Consider the following 16,680-nt stretch of genomic DNA (forward strand, 5'->3'; position numbering starts at 1 on the left):
GAAAAGGAACAAAAGTAGATTACCCGACCCCTCGACAACATCCTCCCAAGCAAAATAAAGAAGACAGAAGACTGAACACGCCCCGTGCTCAGCGAGCACGGGGCCGTGCCCAAGAAGCAGCAGAAAAGACAAACCTATAGAAGCTTCTATTGCCCACCACGGGGCCGTGCCCAGCGGACACGGGGGCGTGGTCAGAATGCTGCAGGCGCATTTATTGTAATTGCGAATTACAATTAATGAAGAGAGAGAGTGTCAGACGGACACGGGGCCATGCCCAGGCTTCTGTTCAGCCTATAAATAGGAGTGCTTGGAGCCATTTCAACTCATCCCTTGGCACACCACCTCTCTCACACTTCACCCACCACCCACCACCATCACAACACCATCATCCATTGTCCATCATAGAGTGTGTGAGTCGTCTCGGGATCCAAGATTGATCGTAAGAGTTCTTGACAATCAAAGGCCATGTTTGCCTAAGTCTCTTACATCACTTGGTGAAGACAAGTGTTTAGTGTAATACTTTTTATTTTTACTCTTTTGCACTTTTTAATTGGTTTTGTATTAATGACTTTAATTACTAGTTTCTTATGTTGAAGGTGATTCTTCCTTATCGTTTGTCCGTGGTGTCTTGGCATTATTTTACTGTCTATATAAAATAAACTATTTTCACCATTCATATCTCCACGGTCTATATGGAGGTATGTTGGCTACCTGGTCAGGGGTTAAGGGAACGGTAAGGTAAGAGTCTTGCCATTGTTCAGTGTATAGATCCTGCAAAGGACCTGGATCAAATTTAGTAGGATCTCCTTCAATACCCAAAGTATTGGATGGCGGGGATCCAAACTCTTTGATCCCCTCATAAGTTAAACTACTATTAAAACTTTAACCCAACTACTTAGGACTGTATCCCTGTTGACTCAGACTACTTAGCTGAGGGTAACGTCGCCTTCAAAAGAGGGGCCTACCACATTATGCATTAATAACTTAATTAATTATCTTTCAATAATCCAACCCTTTAGGATTGTATCCTTGCTGACTCAAACTACTGGGTTGAGGGTAACGTCACCTTCAAAAGAGGGGCCTACTATAATAACTAAGATAATCTCTTAAACAAGTGCAAAAGTGCGAAAATAATCAAAGGTTACACTAACACACGAGTTGGATCCAAGTGATTCATCTTGTCTATCTGTTTTTATTTTTATTTTATTTTTTAGCATTTTAGTTAGTTTTATTTTCTTAGTTTTAAAATCTTTTCTAACATTTTGTTTTGATTAGACGTTGAGAATAAACCGGTACTAAAAGCTCTTGTGTCCTTGGACGACCTCGGTATCTTACCAACACTATACTACGTCCACGATGGGTGCACTTGCCCATATGTGTGTTTAGTGTTAGTAAATATCGTGTTTGATAAATTTAGAACTTGGCTAAAAAGTGTAAAAAGGGCTTAAAATATATACCTAAATTATATACACACTGACATGCATCTGCGGTTTTTCCTTGTTTAACCCGAAATTGCTTGTCCCATCATTAGGAATCAGATCTTTGACCAACACGACACTAGAAATGACTAGAATGTCGGTATAGGTTCTGGATCCACCGTTTTTAGTGCTTTGAAAGTAAAAGAGTTGAAAGAAAGTTGGAGAACCATCCTTCAATCCTCTTATTCATGGTTATGTGTAGATCTGTTACGAAAATGTTGTTTATTCTTGTGGAAATCCTTTGGATCTGAGTTGTTCTTGGTGGAATGTGGCCAACACTTGAAGTTCATAAGAACTTCATGATGACATCACTCTAGAACACCCCAAATCCGTTGATTTCACGGTTAAAAGTTGGAATTTGAGAGATAGAAAGGTGGAGGAGTGCATATAGATCAAAGAAGTACAAGATTTGAGTTGAAATTTACAAGAATCGCGAGAAATCGAGAGATGAAGGGGTTGCGAAAATAGCTTTGTAATAGCGATAGAATATGCGTAATTATTCGATTATACTTCGATATAGCGATGTATCTGATATAGTTACATTATCATCTGAATCTCTGGTGCTAGGCGTAACGAGTATAACGAGTAGTAACAACGCACGAAAGTGCGGGTTGTTACCGTCTCCCCTGCTTTTGGGAAATTTCATCTCGAAATTAATCCATTAGTAGGGTCGCTAGAGTTGATGCGATAGAGTATGGCGATTAAATGCGTCGAAGTATGCGAACGATTCCGTGGAGGTTCGTCGAGCGAGGGCGGTGAGAAGGTACGATTGGAACAACCAAAAGCGATAACACACACAAAAGCGATTCCATAGCGTTTCAAACCATTGAGAAGTTGATGAAGTAGGAAGGCATGTTTATGAAAATCCTTTCACAGCGCAGTGTTAACTGTATTGATGTCCACACCTAGCGCTATGAGAAGGCTTTTTGTTAGTTTAATAAAAGATTTTGAGTTATATATTTTAAAAGAGTTCGGCGCTAAAATTAGTTTTAAGAAAACTCTCCTATAACGTGGGTTCGAGCCGAAACTCGATTGTCGAACCTTCGTTCTCGTGAAGATTTCTCTTTTTTTTTTGTTTTGCAAAAGTTTTAAGGAAAACTGGCCTTATGAAACTTCCATTGGGCATGGAGCTAAACTGATTCGATGTTTTCTCCATGTTGTAAGGAAATTTCACTTGTCCAACGGTTTTAATAAAATTTTATAAAAATTGGTTTTCTTTAACAGTACGGAAAAATAATTTACATCGCGCCCCACGTGGCACTCTCCCACGAAAGTTTGTTAATATGATTAAAACACTTATATATAGGAAGTACCAGCGGCGTATCCACCATGTTTGCCCATATTACTTCTGTTTCGTGAGGCGGGGTCACATGTATCAATAAGGCACAGATAGGATTTCGTTTCCCTGGATCCAAGCGATAGGATGCTAGACCGAGTTGTAAATAGAAGCGAGTTGGATGCAAACAAAATGTCGATAGCGGGTGCGAGTAATGACGCGATGGGATAGACGACGGTCGATAAGCGATGGCGAATGACGCGATTTCGATTGCGAATAATGCGATTTCGATTTGGTTCCACATAAAAACCCACATGGCATGTTTCCACGAGAGTTTGCTAATATGGCAAACACCACATTTCCCATATTAGTTTTGTTTCGTGAAGCGATTTCATGTACCCTAATACTACACAAACTGCGATGACTCCCAAGCGATGAGTGATGATCTGAATAGCGATCGCAATTCGACCCTAATAATTGATAAGCAACAATTGTTGCGTTGCGAGCGATATGCGATTCGATTGAGTTGATTACACCACAAACACTAACTAATATTAGCTCGCATGGCCCTTTTCCACGAAAGTCTGCTAATATGGTTAAAACACCACCATGTTTCAGCCCTATTAGTTTTGTCTCGTGAAGCGAGGTCGTGCGTGCTAACATAACACAGATAACACGAACATCGATAAGCTATAGCGACACGCGATAAGAGTATCGAGGTGATGAAATAGGCGTGAAATGTGTTAAAGCGAAAAGCGGCGAGTGATTTTCGATACTCGTCTAGCGATCCACGATAAGCGATCCACACCAAGCGATAGAGGTTCACACAATAGTCAATAACCAGTGGTAGAGATTGTGAGATAAGCACAAGATGCGATTGCGATTTCGAACCACATAACGAGTGATTTTGATTGTAAGATAGATCTAGCAAAACTGTGACTGAGTTTCGATACAGACTTACGACCAGTCTTGCGTTGCTCCAATTGCTCTTCGGGGTGAACTTACCCAAGTCCATTGATGTGGCAATTGCGTTGCGTTCGCAGACTTACGAAAAGTCTCGCAGCGATGCGATTTAGTTTTGCTACGCCTTACGATCGATTTGTAGTGTGTCGAAAATAGCCATAATAATATAATAGGTCTAATAACGTCCAACTCCACATGGCACTTTCTTCACGAAACTTCGGTTAGCACACGAAACACCGCCATGTTTCAACCATGCGTCCCTGTCCCGTGAATAGGTGTCACATTTCGTTAGGCATCATTGAGATTCACTACAATCTCCGTGCACTAACCAAAATAATCTCATGTGCACCCGTGATTAACCTGACTCTTGCACGTTTATCGTACCTTATCTCAAGGACGCATGATAGGGGTAAAGTATATACATAGTGCTAGCATTTAGATGGTGCGCGAGCATAAGAGAAATACAATCCACACATAAAAGAGATTAGCGGCGATAAGTCGTATTATTACAACAGCATTAGAAGCAAAATAACGTTGCTGTGGAGGCCTTCTGTGGAGACTACGATCGTTGCTGAAATTCTTCAAAGCTGCGGTCCTGCGCGGCAGTACTGCATATGATGACCATACCAGTGGCAATTTGTGCAATAGCGACAATTTGCTTCTGGCGGGTGATGATACGTGCACGTGAAACACAGGGGATGAGGCCCATTGTAAGCAGGTTTCAATTGAACTGGGACTGTTCGGAGAGGTTCTGGTTGTGACAGTCCAGTTGTTGAAGAGTCTGGGCTCACGGTCTTTCGTTTGCGGCTAGGTTGTGCTTACTGAGATGATGCAGTGTCGTCGGCGGATTCGTCTGGTGATTCGACGGAGACATTGTCGGAGCAATCCTCAGAAGAACCTTCAGAGGAGTCGTCAGATGAACCATCGGCCGATTTACCAGAGGAAATGTTGGAAGAGTTGATGATGATTACTTGATGAGCTTGTTTGACAGGCTTCTTGGAGAAGAATCCGTCCAAGACTTGTTTATCATTAATTTCTGCGGCCAATCGGTAGGTTTCTTCGATGGTAGCGGGTCTTGCAGCTTCGACAAAATCACCCACACACTCAGGCAAGCCGCAGATGTACTTTGGAATGGCTTTTTCTGAAGTGCTGACTTGGCTTGGGTAGATTATGCTAAGCTGTTTGAACCTTGCGGTGTAGCCAGCATTGTCACCTTTGTCTTGCTTGATTTCCCAAAATTCGTTTTCTAGTTTCTGGACTTCGTGAGGAGGACAGTATTCTTCCTTCATGAGTTCCTTCAGCTCGTCCCAAGAGAGGGCATAAGCAACGGAGATCCCATGTTTGTTGCGTTCGGCGGTCCACCAGTCGAGTGCTCGTGATTGAAATACTCCGGTAGCGCACGTAGTACAGAAACTATCGGGACACCCACTTTGATGAAGGGTAACGTCGATAGAATCGAACCACTGGAGTAGTTGCGTCACACCTCCTTCACCTGTGAATTCCATCGGGTCACAGGCTTTGAAGTGTTTGTTGAGAAAAGTAGATTGCGGTGCTCCCATCTTGACGTCTTCCGTGGTTCGAGAGTTGCTGAGAGAGTGCATTTGAGCGACAATTTGAGGAATGAGCTTGACCACTTCCTTGGTCACAAGCGAGGCAATCCTCTTATCGGCGCTTTGTCTGGCTCTTCTCCTAGCCGTTCGTCTCGACGTAGAGTTGTTGGAAGGCATCTAGACAGAGAGAGATATTTGGAATGAGATTCGATCATAATGATTTTGATTTTACGATGCGATTGAGAGCGATCGAAACTTGTAACGTGCAATATAAATAGATTTCACATAGGAGCCACATAGGAGACACGAAACTTCCTAGATCCTCACACAATGGTTTGGTTGTACTTAGATATAGATAGTTGTAGTTTATACTTACACACATCTATTATGGTTTAGAATGCGCAAGGACGCGTTGAGAGAGAGAAAATGCGAGGGAAAAGCGGGCAATTATACATTAGTTCTGTTGCAAACATTCGGTCTTTGTTTTGGATTGCGATGGTTGTACGAGTTGTGCGTTTTGTAAAACAGGGTGCGAAAATTGATAAATCGGGAAATAAACACATATAACGTAACTAAGTTCATTGAAACGTAAAACCGGCGAGTCGTAGGCTTAGTAAAGTAATCTGAGTGCCTCGGGTGTTTAGGCGTCGACTACCCAAGGTAACCCAACTACACCCAACAAGCTCGTGCACGCGCGTTAACCAAGAAGACTTATGCTTCCACTGGGATGCAGCTCATGGCATTCGTCCTCTTAGTCATCGCGTGGCTCGAGTCATTATGATGGTCGAGTCCTTGGTGAGAGCTTTTCAAAACCATTTTAGAGAATGGGACGGTTTATTAAGGTACGGGTTTCACCCCTGACTTAACAGTTTCGTTCCCAATTGTGGTTGTGCTCATCGAATGAATCCGAGAGCTCCACTAGAATTTCGAAATGGAGGCTTTCGTTGAGGTATGGATGTCACTCCTAACTCAACTAAAGATCCTCATGCTAGAAAAAATGCTCTGAGTGAGCAATCTTATCGAGAGTTCTTGGCTTTCACACCTGGTCTCGACTAGATCGCTCGGTTGTGAGATGCGAGTATTTTCGAAAACATGTGTATTGTGTCATCCTTAGGAAAGGCTAGTAGTATTCCAGCCTTAGGAAAGGCTTCTCGTGTGAAACTGTAGTATGCGGGGTTCACACAAAGTCGTAGTTTTAGCAATTTCGCTCGAAAGTATCAGGTAGGCCCAATACAAACCCTACTGGGTTCGTACGAGTCGGCCTGTGGGTGCTTAGACTATAGACTAGGTCAATTTCTAAGACGTCGACCCGGACTAGGTAGAGTCTTGCCTAATTCCCTATAGTTATGGCTCTGATACCAATCTGTCACACTCCAACCGATGGCGGAATCATCGGGGTGCGGCACTAGGCGAATCAGATTGCTCAAGAGAATCCATAACAACTATATTGCGATAATATTTATTACATTTGTTATCCCATACTAACAAATAATACAATCACATAAGTCATCACAGATTTCTTGTCTCTCGAACAATTCAAATTCGACAACCTAGATTTTAGGTGAGTTTCTAGACTTCCTAGCTTGATTTGATGTAGACTTCAACTAAACCTGCAACATACGTTAAAATAATGTCAATACAAAAGTATTGGCGAATATACAGGTTTGATATGTAGTAGCGTAATAGATTAAAAGTGCTGCGAATTTCCATATGCATGAACGTAATACACGACATATATACTCACAAAACTGATACTACCAGCTAAGTCCTCGATGCTCGATTCTTCGATGGCATAACTAGACCCCGTCGGGTGCAATAGTACTATATTAGTCGTGGTGGGACGTCACGAGTATAAGTCCTAGCACATATGCAACTATCATCACATATATCTATGCAAACAGTTATTCGCAAGTGATAAATTGACTGATTGAATTATTCCTTTGATAAGTTCGATTTATAAGGAACGTATGTTACACCCAAAACGCGATAAAAAGGGGTCAAGTATACTCACAGTGCGTATTTGGTTGGAGTGGCTAGTCTGTCTGATCGGCTAGCCTGTCCGATCGGATGGCCTGTCCGATCGACTAGCCTGTCCGATCGGATGGGCTCTCCGATCGGCTGGCCCATCCAGCTGTATTTGACAATTTTTGCAAGTTTTTCGGTGGTTTTGGTCGAGACGTTGTTATGACGTGTTGAACAACTGAAATTCCGTCAAATCCGACTTGTTCTTGCGGCCGGGAATCACCCCGTTCCATCAGAACCGGCCGTTCTTGGCGGTTTTTCCTTGTTTAACCCGAAATTGGTCATCCCATCATTAGGAATCAGATCTTTGACCAACACGACACTAGAAATGAGTAGAAGGTCGGTATAGGTTCTGATTCCACCATTTTTGAGTGCTTTGAAAGTAAATGAGTTGAAAGAAAGTTGGAGAACCATCCTTCAATCCTCTTATTCATGGTTATGTGTAGATCTGTTACGAAAATGTTGTTTATTCTTGTGGAAATCCTTTGGATCTGAGTTGTTCTTGGTGGAATGTGGCCAACACTTGAAGTTCATAAGAACTTCATGATGACATCACTCTAGAACACCCCAAATCCGTTGATTTCATGGTTAAAAGTTGGAATTTGAGAGATAGAAAGGTGGAGGAGTGCATATAAAGAAGTACAAGATTTGAGTTTAAAACTTACAAGAATTGCGAGAAATCGAGAGATGAAGGGGTTGGAACGTCTGGTCGAGCAGCAACAGTCACAACAAGTGTGCTTGAGGTAACTGAGGGGTATTTATAGGCAAGGAGGAAGGAAAGGAGGGCAGGTTGGCCTGGATCGGACGGCCCGTTCGATCGGCCGGCCCGTCCGATCGGCTGGCCCATCCGATCGGTTGGCCCAGCCGTTCGGACGGTCCTGTCCGTTCGGAGGCGTCTCGGTTCTCGTGCTCGTGCGTTGCGATAATTTTGGTCACACGTTTCCATATACTTATTTATTATTTATTTATTATAATTGATCACGAAAAGGGTCGTATATACGTATCTATACTTTAAGTCCCGCGATGATCGAGTTACGCGTGCCTTCGAGTGCGTTCTTCGATGTGATGTGGCACAATGATTAATGGGGTACTACTTGCTCGTATTGCCATCATCGTCACGACGGCTGGAGGCATGGTACTCATCTGAAAGTCTTTGTTAGCGTTAATTGTTTACGTTTTGACACGTCACGGCTATCGAGGAGGGTAGAATAGGTCCTCACTCAACGTCATCGTGATTGTTATTTTTTTGCTAAAATAGCTTTGTAATAGCGATAGAATATGCGTAATTATTTGATTATACTTCGATATAGCGATGTATCTGATATAGTTACATTATGATCTGAATCTCTGGTGCTAGGCGTAACGAGTATAACGAGTAGTAACAACGCACGAAAGTGCGGGTTGTTACAATGGAAGCCGACGAGAAGGTTCCTATCATTCTAGGACGCCCATTCTTGTGTACCGCCAAGGCTATCATAGATGTCTTTGACGGGAAAATTACACTTCAAGTCGGTGAGGAGGGAGTTACTTTCGAGATAGCACGCTCCATGGAACACCCTAGTGGTTCTGATGACCTTAGTAGTCCTTGTCATTCGGTCTATTTCATAGAGTCCTTCTTATCTTGTGTCGACCATTGCTTTGACTATATTAGTGGAGCCGATCTGGTTGAGAGTAAGATAGATGAGGTAGTTGAGAAGGTAGAAGAGGTTGTGAGTGAGAGTGAGGAGGTAGAAGAGAACGAGTGGGTCCCCGAAGTGCTAGAATTGAGTGAGGTCAAAAGTGAGAGTGAGAGTACACCTATAGAGATACCCGCCCCATTAGAACTCAAAGTTCTTCCATCCCACTTAGAGTACGCTTTCTTGGGTGAGGGGTCCGATTTTCCCGTCCTTATTTCGTCTAAGTTAGAGGAGGGAGAGAAGGGTAGGTTGTTAGAGGTGTTGAGAGAGAATACGGAAGCCATTGCATGGCGTCTTTCGGATATCAAGGGCATAAGCCCCGCCTATTGTACCCACCAGATACTCATGAAAGATGATTATAAGCCGGTGGTGCAACCTCAACGGCGCCTAAATCCGAACCTGAAAGAGGTCGTTAAGAAGGAAATGCTTAAGTTGTTAGATGCCGGGGTGATATACCCTATTTCCGATTCACCATGAGCTAGCCCGACCCAAGTTGTCCCAAAGAAGGATGGGATGACGGTGATCATGAACGAAAAGAATGAATTAATCCCTTCCCGTACCGTTACCGGTTGGCGTGTATGCATAGAGTACCGAAAGTTAAACGACGCCACCCGGAAAGACCATTTCCCCTTGCCATTCATTGACCAAATGTTGGAGCGTCTAGCGGGTCAACAATTCTATAGTTTTCTCGATGGATTTTCGGGTTATTTTCAGATCCCCATCGCCCCGGAGGATCAAGATAAATCGACGTTCACATGCCCTTACGGAACCTATGCGTATCGCCGCATGCCTTTCGGGTTATGCAACGCTCCGGTTACATTCCAAAGATGCATGGTTACTATATTCCAAGACATGCTTGAGACTTCCATGGAGGTTTTCATGGATGACTTCTCGGTTTATGGCACCACTTTCGATCAATGTCTTCTAAATCTTGATAGGATGCTAAAGAGGTGCATAGAGACAAATCTTATGTTGAATTGGGAGAAATGTCACTTTGTGGTGACAGAGGGGATAGTTTTAGGACACAAGGTGTCTAGAGAGGGAATAAAGGTGGATAGGGCCAAAATAGATACCATAAGTAGATTGCCTCCACCTACTAGTGTCAAGTCCGTTAGAAGTTTCTTAGGTCATGCGGGCTTTTATAGGCATTTTATAAAGGATTTTTTCAAAAATTACACGCCCCATGACCCGACTTTTAGAGAAGAATGTACCTTTTCTCTTCGACGAAGAGTGCATCAAGGCGTTTGATTTCTCGAAAGAAAAACTCGTTAGTGCCCCTATACTTGTTTCGCCCGATTGGAGCTTGCCTTTCGAGCTCATGTGCGATGCAAGCGATTATGCCGTAGGTGCGGTCCTAGGTCAAAGAGTCGATAAGCACTTTCATCCAATCTACTACGCGAGAAAAACTTTAAATGATGCTCAAGAGAACTATACCACAACAGAAAAAGAGCTCTTAGCCGTAGTGTTTGCGTTTGATAAGTTTCGCTCATATCTCGTGCTTTCCAAAACCACCGTGTTCACCGACCACGCCGCTTTGCGATTTCTATTCCAAAAGAAAGACGCGAAGCCGCGTCTCATTACATGGATTCTTTTGCTCTCCGAGTTTGATATAGAAATTAAGGATAAAAAGGAAGCGGAAAACGTGGCCGCCGACCATTTGTCACGTTTAGAGGATCCAAAGAGAGAAGAGGTTCGTGAGGATTCCATAGGAGACACTTTCCCTCACGAAACCATAGATTTTGTTAGTGCCGAGGTAGAGGGTTTGCCATGGTTTTCAGACTTGGAAAATTATTTAGCGACCGGAGATCTTGTGAGGGGTATGTCATATCAACAAAAGAAAAAGCTTCTTAGGGATGCTAGGAAGTATATTTGGGATGACCCATACCTATTTAGGATAGGTGGAGATAGAGTACTTAGAAGGTGTGTTTCGAAAGAGGATGGGTTAAACATCCTTAGTCATGTGCATGAAGGCTTAAAGAGAGGCCATCACGGGCCAAATGTGACCGCACAAAAGGTATTTAATAGTGGCTTCTATTGGCCAACGGTAGTTAAGGATGTCGTAGAGTTTGTTAGGACATGTGACCGTTGCCAACGTACCGGCAACATCTCATCCAAGGATGAAATGCCCCAAAATCCCATCCAAGTTCTTGAAATCTTTGACGTTTGGGGTATTGACTTCATGGGACCTTTCCCTTCTTCGAGTGGGAATAGGTACATCCTCGTGGCCATTAACTACGTCTCAAAGTGGGTGGAAGCTCAAGCTTTGCCTACTAACGATGCCCGAGTGGTGGTGAGATTCCTTAAAAAGCTATTTACATGTTTCGGAGTTCCTAAAGCTATCATAAGTGACCGTGGTACGCATTTTTGCAATTCCGTCATGGAAAAGGCACTTGCACTCTACGGTGTCACTCACTGTCTTTCTATGGCATACCACCCGCAAACTAGTGGCCAAGTAGAGAATGCAAACCGAGGGGTGAAGAGAATCTTAGAGAAAACGGTAGGAAAAAGTAGAAAGGATTGGTTGAAAAAGCTCGACGACGCTTTGTGGGCATTCCGCACCGCCTACAAAACACCGTTAGGAACGACACCCTTCATGATTGTGTATGGCAAAGCTTGCCATCTTCCGGTAGAGTTAGAGCATAGGGCTTTGTGGGCTTTGAAAACCATTAACCTTGACCTTACCGAAGCCGTAAGAAGGAGATTCTTCCAAATTCATGAGTTGGAAGCTTTGAGGGATGCCGCCTATGAACGATCTTGGAGTATCAAGGAAAAAACTAAGGCGTTGCATGAAAGGAGATTGCGAGGATTGAAGGAGTTTAAGGTAGGTAATAAAGTGCTCTTATTCAATTCAAGGTTGAAATTGATAGCAGGGAAGTTAAAATCAAGATGGAGTGGACCGTATGTGGTAGAAGAGGTGTTTCCATACGGTACGGTTGAGTTATACGATGAAGTCGATAAAGGTGTGTGGAAAGTTAACGGTCATCGCCTGAAACATTACTTGGGATGTCCCATTGATACTACTGAAGAGGAAGAAATTCCTCTAGAGGACCCACCCACCTTCACCGAGCAGTGAGTGCGAAAAGCTTCGTTTGCATAGTATGTACCGTTTGTAAATTTCGTTATTTTTTCATGTTTTTCGCAGTTTTTCATGTTTGTGTTTTGCGTGTTTGAGAAAATTTGCAGGAATCGTACCTTTGAAGAGCTGAAAATGCGAAGAAAAAGTCACTCCAGGTAAGTCCCATACTTAGAAAAAAAATTGGGATGGTTTGGGGAAAGTATGAAAAAGTTAGAAAATTTTCTAAGTCCCAAAAACTCAAAATTGGACGAAACCTTCTGTTGAAATTGGTCCGTCGCGTCGCGCCACCACCAAATACAGTACATGGTGGCGCAACGCCACCATAGGGTTCAAATAAAGACCTTTCTGAACCAATTCAATAGTTTTGAACCCCCAACTAATGAACCCTTTCTTCTAAACCTTGCCATGGCGTCGCGCCACGGCCCAACACACACCTTGTCGCGCAACGCGACCATGTTAAAATTCGAAATAAAACCTTTTCCCTCACCTGTTATTCCCATACACCCCAAACCCCTTTCTTCTCCCCCCCACCGCCGAAACCATCAAACCATCATCTTTCCTCCATTACTACACCATAAAACCTCCATTTAAACTCCTTCAACCACCCATGTGAACGGATTTTCACCGCAAACAAGAACCCCATAACATACTTAACATTCGGCCGCTACATCGTTGCGATTCAAGACCTAACTCACCTCGAAAATTTCATCTTTTTCCGCATAATTCAACGATTCAGGTATGTTTCTTGCTTATTCTCTTGTCTATTTGTTGATTAGAGTCAGTTTGTAAGTTATTGTGTCGAATCCGTGCTCGTTGGGTCTTGTCGAGTCATGGTTTTAGTTGCTTTCTGTTCCGGGATGTCAAGTCCATAGTGTGTCGAATCAGTTTGTCGAGTCATGGTTTTAGTTGCTTTCATGTTCCGGGATGTCAAGTCCATAGTGTGTCGAATCAGTTTGTCGGGTCGATAGAATCATGTCTCGGGTCTTTTAGTCCAGTCAGTCTAATCGAGTCAGCAGTGTCGAGTCAGTCACACTTGGTTGTCGAGTTTGTCGATTTGAGGTTCCTCGGGTCAGTTAAGTTGTATGTTTCGAGTGGGTTTGAGTCGTTAATCTGTGAGTCATGTCGGTTCAGCTTTGTGAGTCAAAACTTGGAGTCGTTTTCGAGTCACTAATGTCATGTTTCGCGTCACCTGTTTGTGTGAGTCAAATGCTATGTCAAGTCAGTGTTTCATGGTCAGATTCGAGTCATTGTTTGAGTCTTGTGTGTCGAGTTGAGTCGTGTAGTTGATTTTTCATAGGATTGCGGATGGCTCGGGTTTGGAGATGATAGTATACTTGATAGATTTGAGTGTGGGGATTCATTGGTTTACACTCAAGTTGGGATTGGGTATGGTAGTCGGGTTGGTACTGAAATTGTTCGCTTGATATTTGAATGGTTGGGTTTGATACATTGAATTGAAGCTCCGACTTTGCGCATTGAAACTACATTTTTGCATTCGAACGAAACTTCCTTTCATTAGGCGGAATCTTTCGACGCTAAAATTTATTTTCAAAACAACTAAAAGGTAACTACATTTCAAGCGCGAATCGGATTTCAATGTCATTGTTTTGCACTATGGCTCTTAATTGGGACAATTAAAAGTGTCGAGGGGGGTAGTGTACATTGAGTCTAGTTTAGTGTTATCGTGTCGTCATTAAGTCGTTTTAGCATAGTTTTGAGTAGTAGTTAGTATTGTTTGGGTTTACTTGCACGTACAAGTAGTTTAAGCTCGCCCGTACTCAATCTCCATCCGGGCGAGTTTAACTACCACTTAGCAATTGTAAAAAGTAACCCGATTGTGTTAGAATTAGCCGCGAATGAAATGCTGTATGGCTATTCCTTATTTTTTTTTTTTTGGAAAAAACTATAAAAAAAATCCAAAAAAAGTATATAAAAAATTCAAAAATTCAAAAAAAATTATAAAACTTAAAAATACCAAAAATAGTTTGTTATTACTGACTTTCTGCTTGTTTTGTTTTGAAATTTATCTGTTTTACAAGCATGGCTAGTAGTTCTCGCCGAGGAAAAAGGTAGAAAAAAACAGGAGCGGGTCAGTCAGCACCGCAGCAGAATCTGGTTCCTCAAGAAACACCGATTATTCAAATAGCGGCCGATGATCCGAAATTGAGAAAAATCAAGTATCAAGCAATTTATAACTTTATTCCGGATCAGAAAATGCGTCTAGCAGTAAATCACCCGATTATGAAATTTGAGGTGAATGAGCCAGAATGGATTAAGTTTGACAAACTGAAAGATACTGAGCTACTGCAACATCGGGTTATCGATTGGAGTTGGGTGGAGGAGATAGGTTCATTACAAGAAGTGCAGGACATTGTGGATCGTAAGTTATCTAACGCGATGGAGGGCACACAGCCTCAGTATGAGGAGGTAGTACTAGAGTTTCATAGTACATGGTTACATAAGGAAGGGACGTTCGAGCAGGGCACAGCTGTGTCGTTTAGTTTGGGGAGGCAGGTGTATGAGATGAACTTGGCGCGGTTTGCTATAGTTTCGGGGTTGTATACCGAAGAGGAGGTGAAGAGGCCGGAGTTTGTTACTTGCTTGAGGGGTGCTTATACGAAGCCTAGGGATTATAGTGTCGGTGGGACTGAGTTGGAAGAGTTTCGGAGTACGATTTCTGATCATCCGTTTGCAACTACGAATCTGATCACATCAGTTCGTAATCTGGTGTATAGGTATGTGCTGAAGATCTTGTCGACTACACTTGTAGGTCGGAAGTCGGGAGAGAACAAGGCGAACTGGATCGAGTTGTTTATCTTGATGTGTAGAGTGCAGAAGAGGGAGATGAATCTGGCTACGGTCTTAGCAGATTCGTTTAGTAGAGGTTGAAGAGGAGGTATTCGTGCTGGGTTGGATATGGGCCCCTACATCACTAGGATTGCAACAAATTTGGGCGTGTTTGACAAATATCGCCCCGACTTTTTACACGAGGGGCCTAAGACGGTGGTTTTTGGGTTGAAGGAGCTGCAGCAGGCAGGCATAGCGTCGTGGCAGGAACCCTACGGCTGTAAGCCAATCAGGCAGGGTCCACAGGTTCAGCTGCCACAGGGACATCCGGCTCAGGATGTCATGATTCAGATTGAGCCGACACATAGGCAGCAACCACCTCAGCGACACGAGAGGCCAGCATGTCAATACCCGAGGAGGCAGCCTCCACCTGAGCCTCTTACTTTGGAGTCACTCTCTGGCTATGTGGAGCAGAGATTTGACAGGCTGGAGCATTTGATTGAGGCACTTCAGTTGGGTCAGTCGAGGCAGGATGATGCTCTGCGTTATATGATGACTGTTCACGGCATGAGGATTCCGGATTACTTCTAGCCAGGGCAGCAGGAGGGCCAGGTGTAACACCTCAAAAAAATTTCATCCAATAATGTCTTGACACGTGTCATAAGGTTCCGGTATGTGAAAATGAACTTTAGAGGGACTAAAAGTGACAAACGGTGAAAACTATGGAACGTAAGGGTCCAAAGTGTCAACAATGGATAAATAGACTCTATGATAACCCTACATAATGTTTATAACCTTAAACGGGTGGTTCATGGATCATACGACGCGGAAATTGCACAAAAGTGAGGAATTACAAACTATAGGGGCCAAAAGTGTCAACATGTTGAATTTATACCTCTGAATGAACTTTTGGCAGACCCGAAGCTTTGAGAAGCTAAAATATACTCACTAGAATATGTGGTTAAAATTTCGTGAAGTTTCGTCAACGTATGAGAAAGTTATGGCCAAAACCGTACTTGAAGGACTAAAAGCGTCAACGTCGAATTTCATGGCTTTTCGGTTGAGCGCAAAGTTATCCGAGGACATTACCATGTTGGTAAATGTCCTAAGGTTCTTAAAACCAAGATTTAGGGTTTACGAGTCAAATTAAAGAGCCGAAACATCAATCCCGAAGACAGGGACCAAAACTGCCAATGTGTGGCAAAGTTTGACAGCAACAGAGGCCAGGCGGCCCGCCTGGACAGGCTTACGCGGGCCGCGACCCAGGCCCAGGTGCAGTAACTCGTGATTTCAGCTATTTGGGTCCGAATCTTGTGTGCATTCCAGCTGTTACCACCTCCAAATGCTCCAATTAAACCCCATGCATGGCTATTACAACAGTGAGCTACTTCCAAAGCTCTGGATCCATCTTTAAATCAGATCAAGACTCATTTTCTTGGACATTTTCATAGTAACCAAGAAGCTCACTTGAGAGAACCTTCCCTCAAGCATTTCTGGAGCATTCCTGGACGACAAGGCAGTATCCTAGTGTTCACTAAGCATCTATAGGACCTTTGTAAGCTTCTAATTCGATCTCAAATCCGTTCTTGCTTTGATTATTGCTAAAAGTCAAACTGAATGTTCTTAAACTATGACTTTCTGATTAAACGAGAATTACTCAGTCATTTCTCGAATTAAAACCAGATATATGTTGGTATTTATGTGGGAAACAAACCCTCTAAAGGGTATTGTCTGAATCCCACTACATGCATGCTAATTGTCGAGTCAAACGTATTTCTAAAAAGTCAACAGAAGTGATTTTTGCAAAAATAAGCTTGAATGGTAATATAAATTACATGCAACCTGTTTGATC

This window comes from Helianthus annuus, chromosome 8 (assembly GCF_002127325.2).
Source record: "Helianthus annuus cultivar XRQ/B chromosome 8, HanXRQr2.0-SUNRISE, whole genome shotgun sequence".
NCBI classification, from domain to species: domain Eukaryota; kingdom Viridiplantae; phylum Streptophyta; class Magnoliopsida; order Asterales; family Asteraceae; genus Helianthus; species Helianthus annuus.